Here is a 24,545-nt window from a genome sequence, read left to right as displayed (position 1 = left end):
GCAGTTAACAGTCCATGCCCATTACAAGTTGAATCTGACATGGAGTGCACTGATGCACAGCCACAGCCAGACTACTATGCTGGTCCTTTGACTCAGACCACAACATTGCCCTCGCAGGGTGCAGATCAAGAATCAGACCCTGATGAGACTATGTTGCCCCATCACAAACGCTATACCACCGACCGACAAGGTGACACAGACGAAGTTGCACACGAGCTACAAGAAGAGGTAATAGATGACCCAGTTCTTGACCCCGATTGGCAGCCATTGGGGGAACAGGGTGCAGGCGGCAGCAGTTCTGAAGCGGAGGAGAAGGGGCCGCAGCAGGCATCAACATCGCAACAGGTTCCATCTGCCGGGCCCGTATCTTGCCCAAAACGCGTGGCAAAGTCAAAACCTGTTGGAGGACAGCGTGGCCATCCGGTTAAAGCTCAGTCTGCAATGCCTGAAAAGGTATCCGATGCTAGAAAGAGTGCAGTCTGGCATTTTTTTAAACAACATCCAATTGATCAGCGCAAAGTCATCTGTCAAAAATGTTCAACTACCTTAAGCAGAGGGCAGAATCTGAAAAGTCTCAATACAAGTTGCATGCATAGACATTTAACCACCATGCATTTGCAAGCTTGGACTAACTACCAAACGTCCCTTAAGGTTGTAGCACCCTCGGCCAATGAAGCTAGTCATCAACGCAACATCCCTTCCGGCAGTGTAGGGCCACCATTTTCTGCACCACCTGCAGTATCTGTGCAGGTTTCTTTGCCAGGCCAAAGAAGTCAGGGTCAGGGAATCACCAGTTTCGTAGTAGGAAACACTGCATCTAGGGCACCGGCGGCAACAATACCATCTCCCACCGTCTCTCAGTCTGCCATGTCCACCGGCACCCCCGCTAGTTCCATGATCTCCAGCTCTCCAGTCCAGCTCACCCTACATGAGACTATGGTTAGAAAAAGGAAGTACTTAGCCTCGCATCCGCATACACAGGGTTTGAACGCCCACATAGCTAGACTAATCTCGTTAGAGATGATGCCCTACCGGTTAGTTGAAAGCGAAGCTTTCAAAGCCCTGATGGACTACGCTGTACCACGCTATGAGCTACCCAGTCGACACTTTTTTTCCAGAAAAGCCATCCCAGCCCTCCACCAGCATGTTAAAGAGCGCATCGTCCATGCACTCAGGCAATCTGTGAGCACAAAGGTGCACCTGACAACAGATGCATGGACCAGTAGGCATGGCCAGGGACGTTACGTGTCCATCACGGCACACTGGGTAAATGTGGTGGATGCAGGGTCCACAGGGGACAGCAAGTTTGGGACAGTTCTGCCTAGCCCACGGTCTAGGAAACAGTTGGCTGTAGCCATTCGCACCCCCTCCTCCTCCTCCTCGTCCTCTTGCAGAAGCGAGACCTCGTCCACAGACCGCAGTCGCACAACCACTCCATCCGCAGCTGCCACTGTTGCACACCAGGTCTCCCATTATGGGGCAGCTACTGGCAAACGTCAGCAGGCTGTATTGGCTATGAAGTGTTTGGGCGACAACAGACACACCGCTGAAGTTCTGTCCGAGTTCTTGCAGAAAGAAACGCAGTCGTGGCTGGGCACTGTAGATCTTGAGGCAGGCAAGGTAGTGAGTGATAACGGAAGGAATTTCATGGCTGCCATCTCCCTTTCCCAACTGAAACACATTCCTTGCCTGGCTCACACCTTAAACCTGGTGGTGCAGTGCTTCCTGAAAAGTTATCCGGGGTTATCCGACCTGCTCCTCAAAGTGCGTGGACTTTGCTCACATATCCGCCGTTCGCCCGTACACTCCAGCCGTATGCAGACCTATCAGCGTTCTTTGAACCTTCCCCAGCATCGCCTAATCATAGACGTTGCAACAAGGTGGAACTCAACACTGCACATGCTTCAGAGACTGTGTGAACAGAGGCGGGCTGTTATGTTTTTGTGGGAGGATACACATACACGGGCAGGCAGTAGGATGGCAGACATGGAGTTGTCAGGTGTGCAGTGGTCGAAGATTCAAGACATGTGTCAAGTCCTTCAGTGTTTTGAGGAATGCACACGGCTGGTTAGTGCAGACAACGCCATAATAAGCATGAGCATCCCCCTAATGCGTCTGCTGATGCAAAGTTTGACGCACATAAAGGATCAGGCGTCTGCAGCTGAGGAAGAGGAAAGCCTTGATGACAGTCAGCCATTGTCTGGCCAGGGCAGTGTACAGGACGATGTAGCGGGCGAACAGGAGGAGGAGGACGAGGAGGATGATGGGGATGATTATATTTTTAATGAGGAAGCTTTTCCGGGGCCAGTGGAAATTGTTGGCGCGGCAAGGCCGGGTTCAGGTTTTTGGAGGGACACAAGTGACGTGGATTTGCCTGAAACTGCCCCTCAACCAAGCACAACCACAGATTTGAGAACTGGAACTTTGGGCCACATGGTGGATTATGCCTTACGTATCCTCAAAAGGGACACACGCATAACAAAAATGATGAACGATGACGATTACTGGTTGGCCTGCCTCCTTGATCCTCGCTATAAAGGCAAATTGCAAAATATAATGCCACATGAGAACTTGGAACTAATATTAGCAACCAAACAATCAACTCTTATTGACCGTTTGCTTCTGGCATTCCCTGCACACAGCGCCCGTGATCGTTCTAACACGAGCTGCAGGGGCCAGCAGACCAGAGGTGTTAGAGGGGCAGAAATCAGAAGTGTCGTTGGCCAGAGGGGTTTTCTGACCAGGTTGTGGAGTGATTTTGCTATGACCGCAGACAGGACAGGTACTGCAGCATCAATTCAAAGTGACAGGAGACAACATTTGTCCAGTATGGTTACTAACTATTTTTCATCCCTTATCGACGTTCTCCCTCAACCGTCATTCCCATTTGATTACTGGGCATCAAAATTAGACACCTGGCCAGAATTGGCAGAATATGCATTGCAGGAGCTTGCTTGCCCGGCAGCTAGTGTCCTATCAGAAAGAGTATTCAGTGCTGCAGGTTCAATACTAACAGAAAAAAGGACTCGTCTGGCTACCCAAAATGTAGATGATCTAACCTTCATTAAAATGAACCACAACTGGATTTCGAAATCTTTTGCCCCACCTTGCCCGGCTGACACCTAGCTTTCCTATGTAAAGGTCTTGCCTGTGGACTATTCTGAACGACTTTTCCAATCTCGTAATTTGCAGCACCTGATTGTCCAGCATCCGACATGTTAACACCTCCCTAAATGGCCAAAGTCCCCACACGGGGCCGTGGTATCGCCACTTGGCGCCAGCACCCGTGAGAGTACTGTTTGTCTGAAGAGGTGGGTGTGCCCGCTTTTGGTCGACGGCACTGCCACTAGGTCCCTCATAGTACAATAAAGTGTCTGGCGGTGGTGGTGCGCACCCAACGTCAGACACACCGTTGTAATATGAGGGGCCCTGGGCCTGTACCGCCGGCCACAAGACAGTCCCCCCCCAGGTCAAACAGTGCTCTACCACTTGCAAAATTTTCTCTCACAGCTCCACCAATGTTTAGTCTATGCGCTGACATCCTTCAATGCCTGGCACTGTCAATACCATTGTATTGACATTTTTCTTATGTTAGGCCTTCGAAGCCTGTCTGCGGTCACTCCTTCCACTAGGCCTCCACTGACCTGTCTACTGCTGCCCGGGTTCCCCTGGAACCAATTTTAAATTGCCTACAGCCAGCCCAATTTATTATGTTAGGGCTTCGAAGCCTGTCTGCGGTCCCTCCTTCCACTAGGCCTCCACTGACCTGTCTACTGCTGCCCGGGTTCCCCTGGAACCAATTTTAAATTGCCTACAGCCCGCCCAATTTATTATGTTAGGGCTTCGAAGCCTGTCTGCGGTCCCTCCTTCCACTAGGCCTCCACTGACCTGTCTACTGCTGCCCGGGTTCCCCTGGAACCAATTTTAAATTGCCTACAGCCAGCCCAATTTATTATGTTAGGGCTTCGAAGCCTGTCTGCGGTCCCTCCTTCCACTAGGCCTCCACTGACCTGTCTACTGCTGCCCGGGTTCCCCTGGAACCAATTTTAAATTGCCTACAGCCAGCCCAATTTATTATGTTAGGCCTTCGAAGCCTGTCTGCGGTCACTCCTTCCACTAAGCCTCCACTGACCTGTCTACTGCTGCCCGTGTTCCCCTGGAACCAATTTTAAATTGCCTACAGCCAGCCCAATTTATTATGTTAGGGCTTCGAAGCCTGTCTGCGGTCCCTCCTTCCACTAGGCCTCCACTGACCTGTCTACTGCTGCCCGGGTTCCCCTGGAACCAATTTTAAATTGCCTACAGCCCGCCCAATTTATTATGTTAGGGCTTCGAAGCCTGTCTGCGGTCCCTCCTTCCACTAGGCCTCCACTGACCTGTCTACTGCTGCCCGGGTTCCCCTGGAACCAATTTTAAATTGCCTACAGCCCGCCCAATTTATTATGTTAGGGCTTCGAAGCCTGTCTGCGGTCCCTCCTTCCACTAGGCCTCCACTGACCTGTCTACTGCTGCCCGGGTTCCCCTGGAACCAATTTTAAATTGCCTACAGCCAGCCCAATTTATTATGTTAGGGCTTCGAAGCCTGTCTGCGGTCCCTCCTTCCACTAGGCCTCCACTGACCTGTCTACTACCGCCCGTGTTCCCCTGGAACCAATTGTAAATTCCCTACAGCCAGGCCAATTTATTATGTTAGGGCTTCGAAGCCTGTCTGCGGTCCCTCCTTCCACTAGGCCTCCACTGACCTGTCTACTGCTGCCCGGGTTCCCCTGGAACCAATTTTAAATTGCCTACAGCCAGCCCAATTTATTATGTTAGGGCTTCGAAGCCTGTCTGCGGTCCCTCCTTCCACTAGGCCTCCACTGACCTGTCTACTGCCGACCGTGTTCCCATGGAACCAATTGTAAATTGCCTACAGCCAGGCCAATTTATTATGTTAGGGCTTCGAAGCCTGTCTGCGGTCCCTCCTTCCGCTAGGCCTCCACTGACCTGTCTACTGCTGCCCGGGTTCCCCTGGAACCAATTTTAAATTGCCTACAGCCAGCCCAATTTATTATGTTAGGGCTTCGAAGCCTGTCTGCGGTCCCTCCTTCCACTAGGCCTCCACTGACCTGTCTACTGCTGCCCGGGTTCCCCTGGAACCAATTTTAAATTGCCTACAGCCAGCCCAATTTATTATGTTAGGGCTTCGAAGCCTGTCTGCGGTCCCTCCTTCCACTAGGCCTCCACTGACCTGTCTACTGCTGCCCCGGTTCCCCTGGAACCAATTTTAAATTGCCTACAGCCAGCACAATTTATTATGTTAGGGCTTCGAAGCCTGTCTGCGGTCCCTCCTTCCACTAGGCCTCCACTGACCTGTCTACTGCTGCCCGGGTTCCCCTGGAACCAATTTTAAATTGCCTACAGCCAGCCCAATTTATTATGTTAGGGCTTCGAAGCCTGTCTGCGGTCCCTCCTTCCACTAGGCCTCCACTGACCTGTCTACTGCCGCCCGTGTTCCCCTGGAACCAATTGTAAATTGCCTACAGCCAGGCCAATTTATTATGTTAGGGCTTCGAAGCCTGTCTGCGGTCCCTCCTTCCACTAGGCCTCCACTGACCTGTCTACTGCTGCCCGTGTTCCCCTGGAACCAATTGTAAATTGCCTACATCCCAATTTTTGTTATGTTAGGCCTTCGAAGCCTGTCTGCGGCCCGTTTTTCCACTACTACTACACTGACCAGGCCACTGCTGCCCGTGTTCCCCTGGAACCAATTTTAAATTGCCTACAGCCAGGCCAATTTATTATGTTAGGGCTTCGATGCCTGTCTGCGGTCCCTCCTTCCACTAGGCCTCCACTGACCTGTCTACTGCTGCCCGGGTTCCCCTGGAACCAATTTAAAATTGCCTACGGCCAGCCCAATTTATTATGTTAGGGCTTCGAAGCCTGTCTGCGGTCCCTCCTTCCACTAGGCCTCCACTGACCTGTCTACTGCCACCCGTGTTCCCCTGGAACCAATTGTAAATTGCCTACAGCCAGGCCAATTTATTATGTTAGGGCTTCGAAGCCTGTCTGCGGTCCCTCCTTCCACTAGGCCTCCACTGACCTGTCTACTGCTGCCCGGGTTCCCCTGGAACCAATTTTAAATTGCCTACAGCCAGCCCAATTTATTATGTTAGGGCTTCGAAGCCTGTTTGCGGTCCCTCCTTCCACTAGGCCTCCACTGACCTGTCTACTGCTGCCCGTGTACCCCTTGAACCAACATCAGAAAATATAAAAATAAGTATTTTGCTTATAAAAAAGAAAATACTGGAGAGATATCAAATGCAGACATTTTAACATTAAAAACAAACACATACAACAAAAATCTGGTACAGTACTAAAAATGGCCACCAGCTACAATAACTTTCTCCTGCAAGTAGTTAACTGAAAGTTTTTTTCAATTTAAAACACAGATATGGCATCCACCGAGTGTTGTCCTGTCGCGTCTTCTTTATATTATTGCCAAGAAGATGCAAAACAATGAAAATAATAAAATCATTATTTACCAAAAAAATAGAGTAAGTCAAAACCACATTGCAAATAAACATTCATTACAAATAAAGAAGCAGGGCGCGTCCGAGGGTGAGTATATACCTAATAAGAATATAATCACCCTCGGACGCGCCCTGCTTCTTTCCAACAGCCTTCCTTCCTAAGAATCAGCCCTTCCGTGGTGTAGAGAGAGGGTGTGTTACACTCCAAGGTGTTCCCCAGGTTGCCTTTCCTGAGCTTCGATCTTCATGCTCTCGTTTAGTAGTTGTCGGAAAGTAGGCTGCATTAGGCCTACAAAATGGGTATGGGGTGGAGAGAGATGGTGTGTTACACTCCAAGGTGTTCTCCAGGTTTCCTCGCCATTGCTTCGATCTTCCGACTCTCGTTTAGTAGTTGTAGAAAACTACACTGCATTAGGCCTACAAAATGGGTATCGGGTGGAGAGAGATGGTGTGTTACACTCCAAGGTGTTCCCCAGGTTGTCTTGCCATTGCTTCGGTCTTCCGACTCTCGTTTAGTAGTTGTAGAAAACTACACTGCATTAGGCCTACAAAATGGGTATGGGGTGGAGAGAGATGGTGTGTTACACTCCAAGGTGTTCCCCAGGTTGCCTTGCCATTGCTTCGGTCTTCCGACTCTCGTTTAGTAGTTGTAGAAAACTACACAGCATTAGGCCTACAAAATGGGTATGGGGTGGAGAGAGATGGTGTGTTACACTCCAAGGTGTTCTCCAGGTTTCCTCGCCATTAGTGTTGAGCGATACCGTCCGATACTTGAAAGTATCGGTATCGGATAGTATCGGCCGATACCCGAAAAATATCGGATATCGCCGATACCGATATCCGATACCAATACAAGTCAATGGGACATCAAGTATCGGAATGTATCCTCATGGATCCCAGGGTCTGAAGGAGAGGAAACTCTCCTTCAGGCCCTGGGATCCATATTAAAGTGTAAAATAAAGAATTAAAATAAAAAATATTGTTATATTCACCTCTCCGGCGGCCCCTGGACATCAGCGGGAGGATCCGGCGTCCGGCACGGCTTCTTTCTTCAAAATGCGCGCCTTCAGGACCTGTGGAATGACGTCCCGGCTTCTGATTGGTCGCGTGCCGCCCATGTGACCGCCACGCGACCAATCAGAAGCCGCGACGTCATTCCTCAGGTCCTAGAAGGCGCTCATTCTAGGACTTTAGCTGAGGAATGACGTCGCGGCTTCTGATTGGTCGCGTGGCGGTCACATGGGCGGCACGCGACCAATCAGAAGCCGGGACGTCATTCCACAGGTCCTGAAGGCGCGCATTTTGAAGAAAGAAGCCGTGCCGGACGCCGGATCCTCCCGCTGATGTCCAGGGGCCGCCGGAGAGGTGAATATAACAATATTTTTTATTTTAATTCTTTATTTTACACTTCCGATACCGATACCCGATATCACAAAAATATCGGATCTCGGTATCGGAATTCCGATACCGCAAGTATCGGCCGATACCCGATACTTGCGGTATCGGAATGCTCAACACTACTCGCCATTGCTTCGGTCTTCCGACTCTCGTTTAGTAGTTGTAGAAAACTACACAGCATTAGGCCTACAAAATGGGTATGGGGTGGAGAGAGATGGTGTGTTACACTCCAAGGTGTTCTCCAGGTTGCCTTTCCTGAGCTTCTATCTTCAGGCTCTCGTTAAATTGTGGTTAAATGGAACAACTGCATTTGGCGTACTAGTTGGTTTGGGGCCTACTAACAGTGTCTGCCGCTCCTTGCTGTTCTCCTGGTTTCCTGTCCTGAAATTCCGTTTTCAGGCGCTCGTTAAGTAGTTGTTAATGTTAGACTGCATTTGGCCTACTAGTTGGGTTGGGGCCTACTATCGGTGTCTGCCACTCCTTGCTGTTCTCCTCCACTGAACAAAGCTGTGCCGCCTGTTTACTACGGTTGCCAATTTTGAACTGCATTTCGACTACTTACTGATTTGGGCCTACTCTCTGTGTCAGCCTCTCATTCCAGTTGTCCTCCACTGCAATGCCCCCTGGTTATTCCTGTGTTACCAATTTTGAACTGCATTTAGCCCACTTTATTATTTGGGCCTATATCTGTGTTTCCTCCTCATCCTGCCCATTGCCCAGCCAGTGATAGATGAGTCTGCTGGTACATTGACCCATAACGCAACATTCCCCGTGCACGCTACACAACAACATTGTGACCCTGCTGAAAGTCAGGTTGCTCTTCCCGCATACCATACCACCTTACACGGGGACAAAGAGGAAGGTGCAGATGAAAGTGCAGGTTCCTTCATCAGGTGGGGGGAGGAATACTAGTTGGCGACGTCACTGGCACAGGGCCTCTCATAGTACGCAAAAGTGTTGCTGCCGGTGGGAGGCGCCCCCGCCGTGCAAACACACCGCTGTACTTTGAGGGGCCCTGTGCCAGTGCCAATGCCAACGAGTGGGCCCCCCCTGCTTGCTCAGGTTCACAGCACTTGCAAAGTTGAAATACTTACCTCTCCCTGCTCCACTGCCGTGACGTGGTCCAGATTTCCTGGGCCCACTAATTACTTGAACCAGCCCTACCCACCACAACTTTAGCCAAATGACCCCCAATTTCAAATGCCTTCCAATTATTATAAGGTAAATTACGCTTGACAAGCTTCATTAAGAAGAATGGATGGTTTTGACATTAAAATGGGCACTCTAGGTGTTTTCCTGGCCCCCACTCACTGCCGACTATGCTGCCCCATTGACTTGCATTGGGTTTCGTGTTCCGGTCGATCCCGACTTTACGTCATAATCGGCCGATTTCACTCGACCCGACTTTTGAGATAGTCGGGTTTCGCGAAAACCGGCTCGACTCTAAAAAGGTCAAGGTCGCTCAACTCTACTGGGAAATGTTACTTATTAAGTATTTTGTGTGACATATGTCTGTGATGTAATTGCATAAAAATTAAAAGTTGGAAAATTGCAAAATTTTCAAAATTTTTACAAAATTTCCATTTTATTCACAAATAAATGCAGGTAATATCAAATAAATTTTACCACTGTCATGAAGCCCTATATGTCATGAGAAAACATTGTCAGAATCACTAGGATGTGTTGAAGCGTTCCAGAGTTATAACCTCATAAAGGGACAGTGGTCAGAATTGTAAAAAATTGGCCCGACATTAACATGCAAAACCCCCTTTGGGCTTAAGGGGTTAAAGGTACAGTTGGAAGAAAGAAAAATGCCCACTCCTCCACCATGTTTATTGCAAGGGCGAAGAGTGTGGGTAAAGTGGAGGCCACCGTAACATAGTGCAGCGATGGAGGCTGTGTCAGAGGATGTCAGCCATGTTTCGGTGATGCCCAGAAAGAAAAGATTACGAGAGGTAAATAGGTCATGAATAACATGGAGTTTATTGCAGGTGGAGCGGGCATTCCATAGTGATCCAGAGAGAGGGTGCAGGGGGGTGGGCGTCATGGGCACGGATTTGAGATGGGCAAGATTTTGGGTGTTTATATTGGGTTGGGAGCGATAGGAGGGGGTAGTAATGGGAGGTATGAGCTATGGGGGTCCTGGATTGGGAGATATGTCTCCAGCAGTGAGGAGAAGCAGAGAGACAGAGCAGGTGGGAGAGTGGGCGGCTTGTTTTGTGTTTTACTAGGAGAGATCTGAAGTTGAGGAGCAGGTCTGCAGAGGAGGCCAGGTGGGGAGGCAGGAAGGAAGGAGAGATTATTACTTGGTTAGAGGGTGCTGGGGTTTTGGGAGGCTGAGGAGTAATGGAGCCAAAACTCTTAGAGCGTATGTCAGCATGATGAGAGTAAATGTGGTAGAAAGGAAAATAAAAATATAAATATTAACAGTGGTTAGTCTTACTTTCTGTTCACTTCTGGCTCATTTCTCGCATATTTCTGCTGTCATATTTGTTGTTATCCTTTTAGAGACATCCTTCTAGAGACAGACCATGGTTCAGACAGACCTGTGTCTCTGAATTTATAACAAGCTATGTAGTGCACATGATATTGGCCAGGTGTGATCAGGAGGGAGGAACAGCAGGGAGGCTGGTCACAGACACAGGAGGGGATTAATTAGAAGTCAGAAGGGAAAATGCAAGGGGAAATAGATCCAAATGGGAAGATAAAGCCAAATGTGTATTGGCATCAATGAATTAAAATGAGAAAACATGCAGGGGAAGGAAAGGAAAAAAACAGTAGTAGCAGCCAGCGGACATAATAGGAAAAGCAGGGTGAGGAAGATCAGGAAAGTTTGTTGATTGTGATGGGATTGGGGGTGCAGCCAACGGACATACCAGGAAAAGCAGGGTGAGGAAGATCAGGAAAGTTGGGGGATGGTGATGGGTTTGGGGGTGCAGCCAGCGGACATACAAGGAAAAGCAGGGTGAGGAAGATCAGGAAAGTTGGGTGATGGCGATGGGATTGGTATTGAGTAGAAGCACCCTTTTGCGCTAGTACAGCCATAAGTCTTCTTGGAAATGATGCAACAAGTTTTTCACACCTGGATTTGGGGATCCTCTGCCATTCTTCCTTGCAGATCCTCTCCAGTTCTGTCAGGTTGGATGGTGAACGTTGGTGGACAGCCATTTTCAGGTCTCTCCAGAGATGCTGAATTGGGTTTAGGTCAGGGCTCTGGCTGGGCCAGTCAAGAATGGTCATTGAGTTGTTCTGAAGCCACTCCTGACTACTTTCTGTACCCACTGTATATCTTTTTTTATATTTTTTTATATTGGTTATTACACCTACAGTTGTTTATTTTCTTAGCTTTTTTGTTGGCACACCATAAGCAAAGGTATGATTTAATTTGGGTCACTCAGTCAAGGGTTGAATGCAAAAAGCACAAACAGGAGTCAGGTACTGTGTAGAAGTGCACTAGGAAGAAGAGATGACAGTTGGGTTCATATTTGTATATATACTAGCTGAAGAACCCTGTGTTGCCCAGGTATAGTAACTGAATGTGGTTAGCTATAGCACCTCACTTCTCTCATTTTCCAATTACGCCTCTCATTTCCCCCTCACATCTCTCATTTCCCCCTCACTCCTCTCATTTTACCCCCATCACCGGTCATTCTGACCTCACACCTATCATTTTCCCCTCAGTATATGCCTGTATGCCATCTCCCCTGTAAATAGTATATACCTTTATGTTATCTCCTCCTGTATATAGTATATACCTGTATGTCACCTCCCCTGTAAATAGTATATTCCTGTATGTTATCTCCTCCTGTATATAGTATATACCTGTATGTCATCTCCCTTGTATATAGTATAGACCTGTATGCCATCTCCTCTATAAATAGTATATCCCTGTGTGCTATCTCCTCCTGTATATATTATATACCTGTGTGTCATCTCCCCTGTATATATTATATACCTGTATGTCATCTCCTACTATATATATTATATACCTGTGTGTCATCTCCTCCTGTATATAGTATATACCTGTATGTCATCTCCCTTGTATATAGTATATACCTGTGTGTCATCTCCCCTGTATATAGTATATACCTGTGTGTCATCTCCCCTGTATATATTTCATACCTGTGTGTCATCTCCTCCTGTATATAGTATATACCTGTGTATCATCTCCTCCTGTATATAGTATATACCTGTATGTCATCTCCCCTGTATATATTATATACCTGTATGTCATCTCCTCCTGTATATAGTATATACCTGTATGTCATCTGCTCCTGTATATAGTATATACCTGTATGTCATCTCCTCCTGTATATAGCATATACCTGTATGTCATCTGCTCCTGTATATAGTATATACCTGTATTGCATCTCCTCTTTATATAGTACAAGCTTGGCTATACTGAGAATGTCCTTTGTTGCCTATATTAACAATCAGAGCTCAGATTAATTAACTGTAGCAAAATAGAAGCTGAGCTGTGATTGGTTGCTATTGGCAGTCTGATAAATCCCCAGCCAACAGGAAGCCCTCCCCCCTGGCAGTATATATTAGCTCACACATACACATAATAGACAGGTCATGTGACTGACAGCTGCTGTATTTCCTATATGGTACATTTGTTGCTCTTGTAGTTTGTCTGCTTATAAATCAGATTTTTATTTTTGAAGGATAATACCAGATTTGTGTGTGTTAGGGCAAGTTTCATGTTTCAAGTTGTAAGTGTTGAGTTAGGAGTGGCGACATGCATGTAGCAACATTTGTGAGATGAGCTTTGTGTGGCGACATGTGTGTAGCAGGGTTTTGGGGCCCCTGGACGAAGCATTTCAATGCAAAACGCATGTCGGGTGTGGTGGGTCCCTTCGGTGCGCCTCTTTTGGTAACTATGTCTGATTTATACTAATTAACTTATGTATGTATATATTTCATTGATATGGTTTGCCTTCGCTCTCTCTGTGCTAGCATGGATACTGTTTTTTACTGAATTGAATTGCACTTGCATACTTATGTCATCATTATCAGATTGACTGTATCCTTATATCAGTTTGGCACACTTATTTTCTGTAGTTGTACATGGAGGGCGAAGCATCTTGCTATATGACAATATTTTTTGTGTGATATATACTTGCTTTTGTTTGTTATGGACTGGGGGAGTTCCCTGTAGGTATCCCACCTTATTTTTCTCCTGTACCTGTGGTATCTGCCTTGATTTTTAAATGCTTAATGTTTTTGAATAAAGATACTTAGATTTTTTACTATTTGGCCTGGTGTGGAGTTTTGCTTTTTTCGGTTTTTCATATGTGTTTGCTTCATGGCACTATAGGGGATATAATTAGGTGTTCCATTTAGTGAAACTAGTGAAAAAGCAAAACAAAAAACTGTGAGATTTCACTTTTTTTTACAATTTCACTGCATTTGGATTTTTTTTCCACTTTCCAGTACACAGTATGTTTAAACCAATGTTGTTCTTCAAAAGTATAATTCGTCTCCCAAAAAAAAATCGTCACATGGCCATTTTGACGGAAAAATAAAAAAAGTTATGACTCTGGGAATAAGAGTAGCAAAAAATGAAAACGCAAAACCGAAAATACCTCCTGTCATTAAGTGGTTAAGGTATAATTTTATTCAGCTTTCTGTGGCCTGAAAATCGATATAGAACGTTTAGAAGGCTTGATCTTACAGACAGATTCCCTTTAAGTGGAACTTGTTATGTCGCCAAGCGCTACTAACCTGCATGTATATGGTTAATCTGCAAGTTAACTTCTTCACCCCCGAGAGTGGTTTGCATGTTAATGACCAGACCAATTTTTACAATTCTGACCACTGTCACTTTATGAGTAATAACTCTGGAATGCTTGAATGGATCCCAGTGATTCTGAGATTGTTTTATCAAGACATATTGTACTTCATGATAGTGGTAACATTTTTTTAATAGGACTTGCGTTTATTTGTGAAAAAAATGGAAATTTGGTGAAAATTTTGAAAATTGCGCAATTTTCCCACTTTGAATTTTTATGTCCTTAAATCACAGAGATATGTCACACAAAATACTCAAAAAGTAACATTTCCCACATGTCTAATTTACATCAGCACAATTTTGGTACCAACATTTTTTTTGTTAAGAAGTTAAAAGGGTTAAAATTTGACCAGCTATTTCTCATTTTTACAACACCATTTTTTTTTAGGGACCACATCACATTTGAAGTCACTTTGAGGGGTCTATATAATAGAAAATACACAAAATTCACACCATTCTAAAATTTTCACCCCTCAAGGTCCTCAAAACTACTTGCAAAAAGTTTATTAACAATTCAGGTTCTCCACAGGAATTTTTGGAATGATTAAAAAAAATGAACAGTTACTTTTTTCACAAAATGTTTTACTTCAGATCCAATTTTTTTTATTTTACTAATGGTAACAGAAGAAATTGGACCCAACAGTTGTTGGGCAATTTGTCCTGAATACGCTGATACTCCATATTTGTGGGTAAATCACTGTTTGGGCGCATGGCATAGCTCAGAAGGGAAGGAGCGCCATTTGACTTTTCAACGCAAAAATAGCTGGAGTTGAGATTGGATGCTATGACGCATTTGGAGAGCCCCTGATGTGCCTAAACAGTGGAAACCCCCCACAAGTGACACCATTTTGGAAACTAGACACATCTAGGAAATTATTTAAATGTGTGGTGAGTAGTGTTGAGCATTCCGATACCGCAAGTATACTTTTGTGGTATCGGGAATCGGTATCGGATCCATATTAATGTGTAAAATAAAGAATTAAAATAAAAAATATTGATATACTCACCTCTCCAGAGGCCCCTGGACATCACCGCTGGTAACCGGCAGCCTTCTTTGTTTAAAATGAGCGCGTTTAGGGACTTCCATGATGTCACGGCTTCTGACTGGTCGCGTGCCGCTCATGTGACCGCCACGCGACCAATCAGAAGCCGCGACGTCATTCTCAGGTCCTAAACGCGCTCATTTTAAGCAAAGAAGGCTGCCGATTACCAGCGGTGATGTCCAGGGGCCTCTGGAGAGGTAATTATATCAATATTTTTTATTTTAATTTTTTTTTTTACACATTAATATGGATCCCAGGGCCTGAAGGAGAGTTTCCTCTCCTTCAGACCCTGGGAACCATCAGGATACCTTCTGATACTTGGTGTCCCATTGACTTGTATTGGTATCGGGTATCGGTATCGGCGATATCCGATACTTTTTGGGTATCGGCCGATACTATCCGATACCGATACTTTCAAGTATCGGACGGTATCGCTCGACACTAGTGGTGAGCAATTTCAACCCAAATTGCTTCACAGAAGTTTATAACGTAGAGCCGTGAAAGTAAAATATCATATTTATTTCCTCCAAAAATGATCTTTTTGCCTCCATTTTTTTATGTTACCAATGGTAACAGGAGAAATTGTACCAAAAAAATTGTTGTGCAATTTGTCCTGAGCATGCTAATACCACGAGTGGGAGTAAACCACTGTTTGGGCACATGGCAATACTCGGAAGGGAGGGAGTGCTGTTTGACTTTTCAATGCAAAATTGGCTGGAATTGAGATTGGACGCCATGTGTTTGGAGTTTGCCTGATGTGCCTAAACAGTCGAAATCCCCTACAAGTGTCACCATTTTGGAAACTAGACCCCCCAAGGATTTTATCTAGATGTGTGGTGAGCACTTTGAACCCCCAAGTGCTTCACAGAAGTTTATAGAGCTATAAAAAAAACCTCATATTTTATCCACGAAAATGATGCTTTCACCCCTAATTTTTTATTTTTCCAAGGGTAACAGGAAACATTGGACCCCTACGGTTGTTGTGCAATTTCTGTTGAGTACGCCAATACCCCATATGTGGGGAAGTACTACTTTTGAGGCACAGTAAAAAGCTCAGAAGTGAAGAGGCGCCATATTGGAGTTCAGATTTTGCTGGAATTGATTGAGGGTGCCATGTCACATTGGCAGAACTCCTGAGGTTCCTAAACAACAGAAAACCCCTATATGTGAACTCATTTTACAAACTACACTCCCCAATGAATTTATCTAGGAGTGCAGTGATCATATTAACACCGTATGTGCCTCATAAAATTTTATACCACTGAGCAGTGCAGAAAGAATAAATTACATTTTTACCACTTAAATGTTGTTTTAGCCCCAAGTTTTTAATTTTTCTGAGGCTAATAGGACATTTTTTTACAACAAACTGAGGGCCATTTTTTCCTGAGTGCGCCAATACCCTACATGTAATCTGAAAATAATTTTCTGGCACAGTGCAAAGCTCAGAAGGCAAGGAGCGCAAGATTTTAATGTTATGGTTTGCAGATGCCATGACCCACTGGGAGAGCCCATGAAGTGCCAGAACAGCAGAACCCCCCGTAAGTGACCCCATTTTGCAAATTACACCTCTCAATGAATTCATTTAGGGGTGCAGTGATCATATTGACACCATAAATGTGTCACCGAATTTTATACCTTTGGGCAGTGAAGACAAACTAACTACATTTTTACCACCAAAATTTGGGACAGCACAACCGACAGGTGAGGGATATTGTTTTTTGTTGTTGTTGTTTTAATACAGGAGAACGAGGGCTTCAATAGAATAATTGATTGGTGAGAATAACTGTGTCTGTTATTTTTAAATAAAAAGTAAACTGTGTTTTGTTTTATTTTGGCTGTGTCTTTATTTAACATGTAAATATAGGATTAGTAATGGATAGGTGTTTTATAGATGCTTCTCTATTACTAAACCGTGGGCTTGATGTCACCTTACAATACAAAGGTGACATCAACCCCACAAATATGAACCCCACTTGCCACCGCTACAGGGCAAGTGGGAAGAGACAGCAAAGTGCCAGAATTGACGCATCTAATAGATGTGCCTTTTCTGGCAAGCAGCAGGCTGCTATTTTTAGGCTGTGGGGGTCAATATCCATGGCCCCTTACCAGCCTGAGAATACCAGCCCCCTGCAGTGAGCTTTGGCAAGGCTGGTTGTCAAAAATGGGGTGGACCCCACACTTTTTTTTTTTTTTTTAATAAAAAAACAGCATGGGACCCATCTATTCTTGATAAAAAAAAAACCTTGCAGCCCCCAGCTGTGAGTTTTCCTTGGCTGGTTATAGAAAATACAGGGGAACCCATGCAATTTTTTTCATTTATTTATTTATTTATAGCGCAGGCGGCGGCTGATGAGTACCCCCACCAGTTGCTCCTGCTGTCACTGTTATTAGCAGTAGCAGAGGTAGGCTGATGAGAGTAATAATCCCATCAGCCACCGTCTGTTGTCTCTTTTATTGCTTAAAAATAAGTCTCATTATTCTACCCTGCTCGCGACGAACACCGTCAGAGCAGGGGAAAATGATGAGAGCTGTTTTCAGCACCTGGCGCCGGGGAACAGTGCTTACTGTAATGTTCCTTCCCTGGTGCCCTTCTGTTTGGTACTTATCCGGTAGATGGTTTCCACATGTGCCACATGCAATACAAACACGGACACTGACATCTCCAGTACCAGAAATATCAGGACGTGTGAAAAAGACCTTATAGCGGGTTTTTATGTTTGGCTGCTGTCACACACTAAAAGATGCTTTTTATTGCAAAAAATCGGTTTTGCATCACCACATTTTGATAGCTATAATTTTTCCATATTTTGGCTAACAGAATAATGTTAGGTCTTGTTTTTTGCGGGACAAGTTGACATTTTTATTGGTACCATTTTCGATCATGACATTTTTTGATCGCTTTCTATTCTGATTTTTGGGATGCAGAATGAACAAAAACCAGCAATTAATGAATTTCTTTTTGGGGGGTTTATGCTGTTCCGTGTGTGGTAAAATTGATAGAGAGCGTGCTCTCCCCCACATGCCTCTGTAATCCTGCATGTCCGTCTTTTTCTCTAAAGCACTGATGGGGTATTAAAGACTATTGAATATTTTCCAGCTGGTGAGTGCCACATTTTTTCTTTCTCCATGTCACATTACTTTGCTTTTTTCATGCTGAGCACCGTTTACCAGCTGTGATTTACCGCTACGTTCCTGGTTACAAGAGTCAAGTCTAAATAAGTGGTGATTTGTTATCCCTAGTTGCTGTTCATTTTCCTCTTGTCATTGCCAGTGCTGGAGTCCTGGGTTCAAACCCCACCAAGGACAACATCTGCAAGGTGTTTTTATGTTCTCCCCTTGTTTGCGTGGGTTTCCTCCGGGCACTCCAGTTTCCTCCCACATTCCAAATGTGTGCAAACTGTAAAGTGCTGCGGAATATGTTAGCACTATATAAAAATAAAGATTATTATTATTATTATTATTATAGACTCCATGTCTATCTATATCCATCTGTTTGATCTTGTGTTATTCCACTTTTTGTTCGGAGGTATGATGATAAAGCACTGTTTTGGCCTTTATGGTGTTCACTAAAGGAGTTAACTAGTGGGACAGTTTTATAGGTCAGGTCATCGTGGATGCAGCAATACCAAATATACACGTACTTTTATTGTTTTTTTTTTTGCTCAAATATTTATAGATATTATATATATTGATTTTTTTATATTTTTACAATTAATTAAAAATTGTTTTTTACTTTTTTCTAATCTTTTTACATTGTTAAAGGGAACCTGTCACCCCCATCAGGCGTTAGTAACTAAAAGAGCCACCTTGTGCATTCTGACAAGGTGGCTCTTTTAGTTATGATGCCTGCACACGCTGAAATAAACGTTTATCAAAATGTGCCCCCTCATACCTTGAAATGTTCCCAGAGGCGGGTCTTTCCCACCTAATCAGACGCAGCACAGCCGTGACTCTGGACCTGTGCACGCCGGGCGCCGCCTCCTCTTGCTGCATTATCATCCCCGGCACCTGCGCTGTAAGTACGAAGGGCAGCGCCACTGTGCACGCCTGGAAAAAAAATTTAATGCGCAGAATCAGACTGAGCGAGATGCTGGGACCGACGTCTCTGCTGAGCAAGCTCCACTGCAGCTGATGCAGAATGAGAGACCGCAGCAGACAAGGTTTGAGATTCCCCCTGTGCAGTGGCGGGAGCTCGACTCCTAACATTACCCCCCTCCTAGGGCCCCCCTCCTTGGGCCTCGCTACGCTCAAAGGCTGCAATGAGCAGCGGAGCCCGAATGTGCTCTACAGGTTCCATAGTTCTGTCCTCAGGACCGTGGCCCTTCCAGTCCACTAGATAGTATTGTACTACCTTTCACCCCACAATAGCATTTACCTCATACTCATCCGTGGGCGAACCCAATGTCCCGGCAGATGACTCAGAAAACCGGGACATATAGACGGGCTTTAAGAGGGAAACGTGGAGGGTGTCGTGATACCAAGGCGTGGAGGAATAGCCAAACGGTAGACCACAGGGTTAACATGTTCCAGAACCTTGAAAGGACCAATGTAGCGAGGAGCAAACTTAGTAGACTCAACTCGCAGCCTGATGTTATGGGCGGAGAGCTACACTAAGTCGCCAGTAGTGAAGGTCGGAGCGGGGCGCCGGTGAGCATCGGCAGAAACCCTCATTCTCTCCCTAGAAACCCGAATGGCATTCCCAAATGTCATGTGCCTCCACTGCCCCTGCCACCCTGGAATCAGTGGATAACACGGGCATGGGCACAGGGACACGCGGATGCTGGCCGTAATTTAGGAGAAAAGTAGTCTGCCCAGTGGAATCGGCTACAGCGTTGTTCAGAGCAAATTCTGCCCAAGGTAGCAAATATGCCCAGTCATCATGCCTAGCAGAGACAAAATGTTGCAAATATGTTACCAGAGTCTGGTTGGCCCTCTCCACCAACCCATTTGTCTCGGGATGATATGCAGAGGAGAGATTTAGTTCTATGCTGAGAAAACGACAGCGCTCTCTCCAAAACCGAGACGCGAACTGGGGACCCCGGTCACTGACAATTTTATCAGGCATGCCATGTAAATGGAAAATATGCTTAATGAACAAGGCCACCAAGCCCATGCAGAAGGTAACAGTGGAAGCGGCACCAAGTGTACCATCTTAGAGAAATGATCGGTGACAACCCAGATAACGGTGCAGTTAGGAGACTTGGATAAGCCCACCATGAAGTCAATCCCGACCATCTCCCAGGGCCCGTCTGACCCCGGCAGGAGGAAAAGTTGCCCAGCAGGCCGTTGCTGAGGAATCCGATTCTTGGCACAGGAGACACGCCCGAATACAGTTCTCAACATCACAGGCTATATGCGGCCACCAGTATGTCCTCGCCAAGAGCTCAGATGTCCTCTTGGTCACAAAATGTCCACCCACCCTGGACGAGTGAGCCTAAGAGAGAACCTTGGGTCGCAAATTAGATGGAACGAAAGTCTTGCCTGGGGGCATAGACTCTAGCGAAACCGGAGCCACAGTTCTCAGGCTCTCAGAAGAAACAATAAGCCGAGGCTCCTCCTCCTCCTCCTCAGATGAAACTACGTAGTGAGAGAGAGCGTCGGCACGAATGTTCTACTCCCCGGAGAGAAAATGGAGAGTAAAATGGAACCGGGAGAAATCAGGGACCATCTAGCCTTGCGAGAATTCAGCCGTCTGTTACTACACCAAGTTCTTGCGGTCTGTGAACACTTGGAAGGGAAAGCGAGCTCCTTCCAAGAGATGTCTCCTCCCTGTCCCCGATGGAATAATTCCTCTCCGCTGGTGAAAAGGTTTTGGAGAAGAAAAAGGAAGGATACTTCCAACCTTGAGCATCCTTTTGGAAGAGGACTGCTCCAGCACCAACAGAAGAGGCATCCACCTCCATAATAAATGGCTTATCTACATCGGGGCGATGTAGAATGGGAGTGCTAGCAAAGTGTGACTTAATTGAGAGAAAGGCCTTGGAGACCTCCTCCGATCACATCTTGGGATTTGCTCCCTTCTTGGTGAGGGCAACCAAGGGAGCTACCAAAGTTGAGAAGTGTGGGATGAACTGGCGATAGTAATTAATGAACCCCATAAAGCGCTGCACCACTTTAAGAGAATGGGGTTCTTACCAGTCCATCACAGCCTGTAGCTTGGATCCATAGCCAATCCCTGGGCAGAGATGACATAGCCAAGGAAAGGCAAGGATTCCTGCTCAAACACACACATCTCCAACTTGGGGTAGAGGGAGTTTGCGAAGACTTTGCGAACATCTCTCCGATGGGAGTCAATATCTGGAGAGTAGATGGGAATATCATCCAGAAAGACTACAACCGAGGTTGTGAGCATCTCCCGGAAGATGTTGTTCACAAAGTCTTGGAAAGTGGCTGGGGCATTACAGAGCCTGAAGGGCATCATCAGGTATTCTTAGTGCCCCTCCCTTGTGTTAAAAGCCATCTTCCATTCGTCCACCTCACGGATGCGAATCAGGTTGGAAGCACCCCGCAGATCTAACTTAGTAAATACCCTTGCTCCCCGTAGCCTATCAAAAAGCTCAGCTATCAGGGGAAGAGGGTATTTATTCTTAACGGTGATGGCAGTAAGACCCCTGTAGTCTATGCATGGACGAAGTTCTCCATTCTTCTTCTGCACGAAGAAGAACCCTGCCCCTGCAGGTGACACTGACTTCCTAATGAATCCTCTTGCCAGATTCTCTTGAATGTACTAGGACATTGCCTCCATCTCCAGGAGAGATAGCAGATAGACTCGACCCCGGGGAGGCTCTGCACCAGGCAAGAGGTCAATAGGACAGTCATAGGGGTGGTGAGGCGGAAGGGTCTCTGCAGCCCTTTTGGAGAACACGTCTGCATAGGAACAATAGTGCTTGGGGAGAGAGGAAAGATCTGCGGGTACCTCTGTAGAAGCAACCTGAAGGCACTCCATCATATGATTTACTCTTTCCCAAAATTTTCCCTGAGGACCACTCTATATGAGGAGAATGATAGCGAAGCCATGGTATCCCCAACAGGTAAGAAGGAACATAAACCAGCTCACCCGTGATTCAACAACCAAACCTCGGGAGCACGGACCCGCTGTGTCCAGGCATACAAAGTCCAAAAAAAAGAAAGGAATGTCCAGCTTCACCGAGTCCGTAAAAAAGCGTTTTCTTTATTCACAAACTTTAAACATGGAGGATACAGACTTCAGCACAACCATATGGGTAAGAATCTCAACGCGTTTCTGGAGACTAGGCTCCCTTAATCATGGTCATGATTACCCATATGGTTGTGCTGAAGTCTGTATCCTCCATGTTTAAAGTTTGTGAATAAAGAAAACGCTTTTTTACGGACTCGGTGAAGCTGGACATTCCTTTCTTTTTTTTTATCAGGACCTCATCAATTCCCTCAGGAATGACTAATAGGGAAATAATCTCCTAATGTGATTGAGACATAGAAAGAGTGAATGGAATGGTCAGATGTTTAATCTGTGAGCGTAGTGTCGACCCATTTACCACTCGAACAGTAATAGATTTGGCGAGCATCACCAGGGGTATTGCGTGACGCTGGGCAAAGGCAGATGACATGAAATTACCTTCCGCCCCCGAGTCCAGGCAAAGCTCTACCATAAGAGTGGATGGGCCTATGGTAATTGTCCCCTTGAAGGTCAATTTAGAGGAAAATGTCTCCGTGTCTAGTGTACCTCCTCCAACTACCACTAGGCGCCGACTTTCTCCGACCGCTGAGAACACTTGGAGGCAAGATGTCCTGACTGCCGGCAAACATGACAGACCATAAGTGCTCAAGCGGACCGGAACTTAGATCCCGCACGCAACACCTCTATGGCCTCATGTGACTCAGACACCTGGACTGGAGATTCCTGAAGTTTGGCGAAGGTGGGAGCCAGCTGAAACCTCTGCCTACACTGGGCTCGCTCCAACCTTCGCTCGTGAAAACGAAGGTAAATGCGGGTTGACATAGCTATGAGCTCCTCCAGTGTGGCAGGAATCTCCCTAGTGACCAAAGCGTCCTTCACATGGTCAGCCAGCCATCTCCAAAATACCGGGATAAGGGCTTTATCCGACCATTCCAGCTCAGACGCTAATGTCCGGAAGTGGAGGGCAAAATGGCTGACCATGGACGAACTCTGACTTGGGGTCCAAAAAAGACCTGTTTCAGAATGCTCCCACAGCGGCATAGCCCACTCCAATGCCCTGTCCGACAGCAGAGAAATTATGAATCCCACCTTTGCCCGCTCTGTGGGAAAATGTGCAGCCAGGAGCTTGAGGTGTATACCGCACTGGCTCACGAAACCCCTGCAGGATTTACTGTCACCAGAGTATTTCTCTGGCAGCGGGAGGTGAGATAAGGTCGGAACAGAGATGGCAGAGGACAAAGCTGCCGCAGCCACGCCATCAGCCTGAACAGCTATTGTGGTAACATCCACCGCTGAGGTTGCATGCTCGAGAGCCGCCAACCTGCCCTCCAGCAGCTGGATGTACTCCTGCAATTGCTGTTCGTCCATAATTACTTAGCCAGACCCTGGCGCTAGTATAATGTTAGGGCTAGCGGAACGCACCAAATAATTAGAGTAAAGTAATAAGGTGCGTTCACAGCCCGGGGTCCACCGTGCAGAGATGGAACCTGCTGCTAAGCAATGATGGACTATAGGCGGTACAATGAGGATACACACACGGGTTAGCTTCACCCTGTGTGAAAGAAGCGAACCCTGTTGGTTCACAGGGCCGCAGTACCGCACGTAACATAAATAATAAATACAGTAGCACGGGAGTGCATGCGGTGCCGCACTGGCAGACGCCACTAACCACCCAGACTTGGGTTTGGAAAGCGCGGTGATAGCGCACGGCACCACACTGGCGGTCACAGCAATTACAATCATCCTCCTTACGCGAGCATTCAAACACAAGGGAGGGGATGTTTAAAGAGCGACTTTCACTCACAACACACACACATAAACAAGTGTATACTAGTGCATGGCCGTGTGGCCATGCTAACCTTTTATAGCTGCAGCAAGTTCAGGACCTTCCCAGAGGACCAATGAGAACTGCGACAGTAACTGAGCAACTTCAGGACCTTCCTAGAGGACCAATAGGAGCTACTGCAGTACCTGAGCATGTGACCCCAGACCTCCACTGGGAGGTCTTCCTTTGGGCATGCTCAGAAGGGGAAAAGCAGGACTTAGCCCCAGAGACGTTTGCTCGCCACTGATCAGTACAGGCTACAATGGCAGAGCCTGGAAAGGCAGCAGTAACCCTTTGCACAGAATCAGACTCAGTGAGACGCTGGGACCGACGTTTCTGCTGAGCAGGCTCCACTGCAGCTGATGCAGAATGAGAAACCGCAGTGTTATGTTTGCTAATGACAGGTGTTATGAAGGCAATCCAGAAACACAGTGTGCTTAGCGATCAGAGCGCACACAGTGATCTGACAAATACCCAAAAATACAAGAACGAGCTCTGAGACGTGGAAACTCTGTAGACTGCACACCTGATCCTATCCTAAACACAACTAAAAGCGGCTGTGGATTGCGCCTAACAACTACCTAGGCAACTCGGCACAGCCTAAGAAACTAGCTAGCCTGAAGATAGAAAAATAGGCCTGACTTGCCCCAGAGAAATTCCCCAAAGGAAAAGGCAGCCCCCCACATATAATGACTGTGAGTAAGATGAAAAGACAAAACGTAGGGATGAAATAGATTCAGCAAAGTGGGGCCCGATATTCTAGGACAGAGCGAGGACAGTAAAGCGAACTTTGCAGTCTACAAAAAACCCTAAAGCA

Source organism: Ranitomeya imitator, chromosome 3, assembly GCF_032444005.1.
Source record: "Ranitomeya imitator isolate aRanImi1 chromosome 3, aRanImi1.pri, whole genome shotgun sequence".
In the NCBI taxonomy this organism is placed as follows: Eukaryota; Metazoa; Chordata; class Amphibia; order Anura; family Dendrobatidae; genus Ranitomeya; species Ranitomeya imitator.
This window is presented reverse-complemented; position numbering follows the sequence as displayed.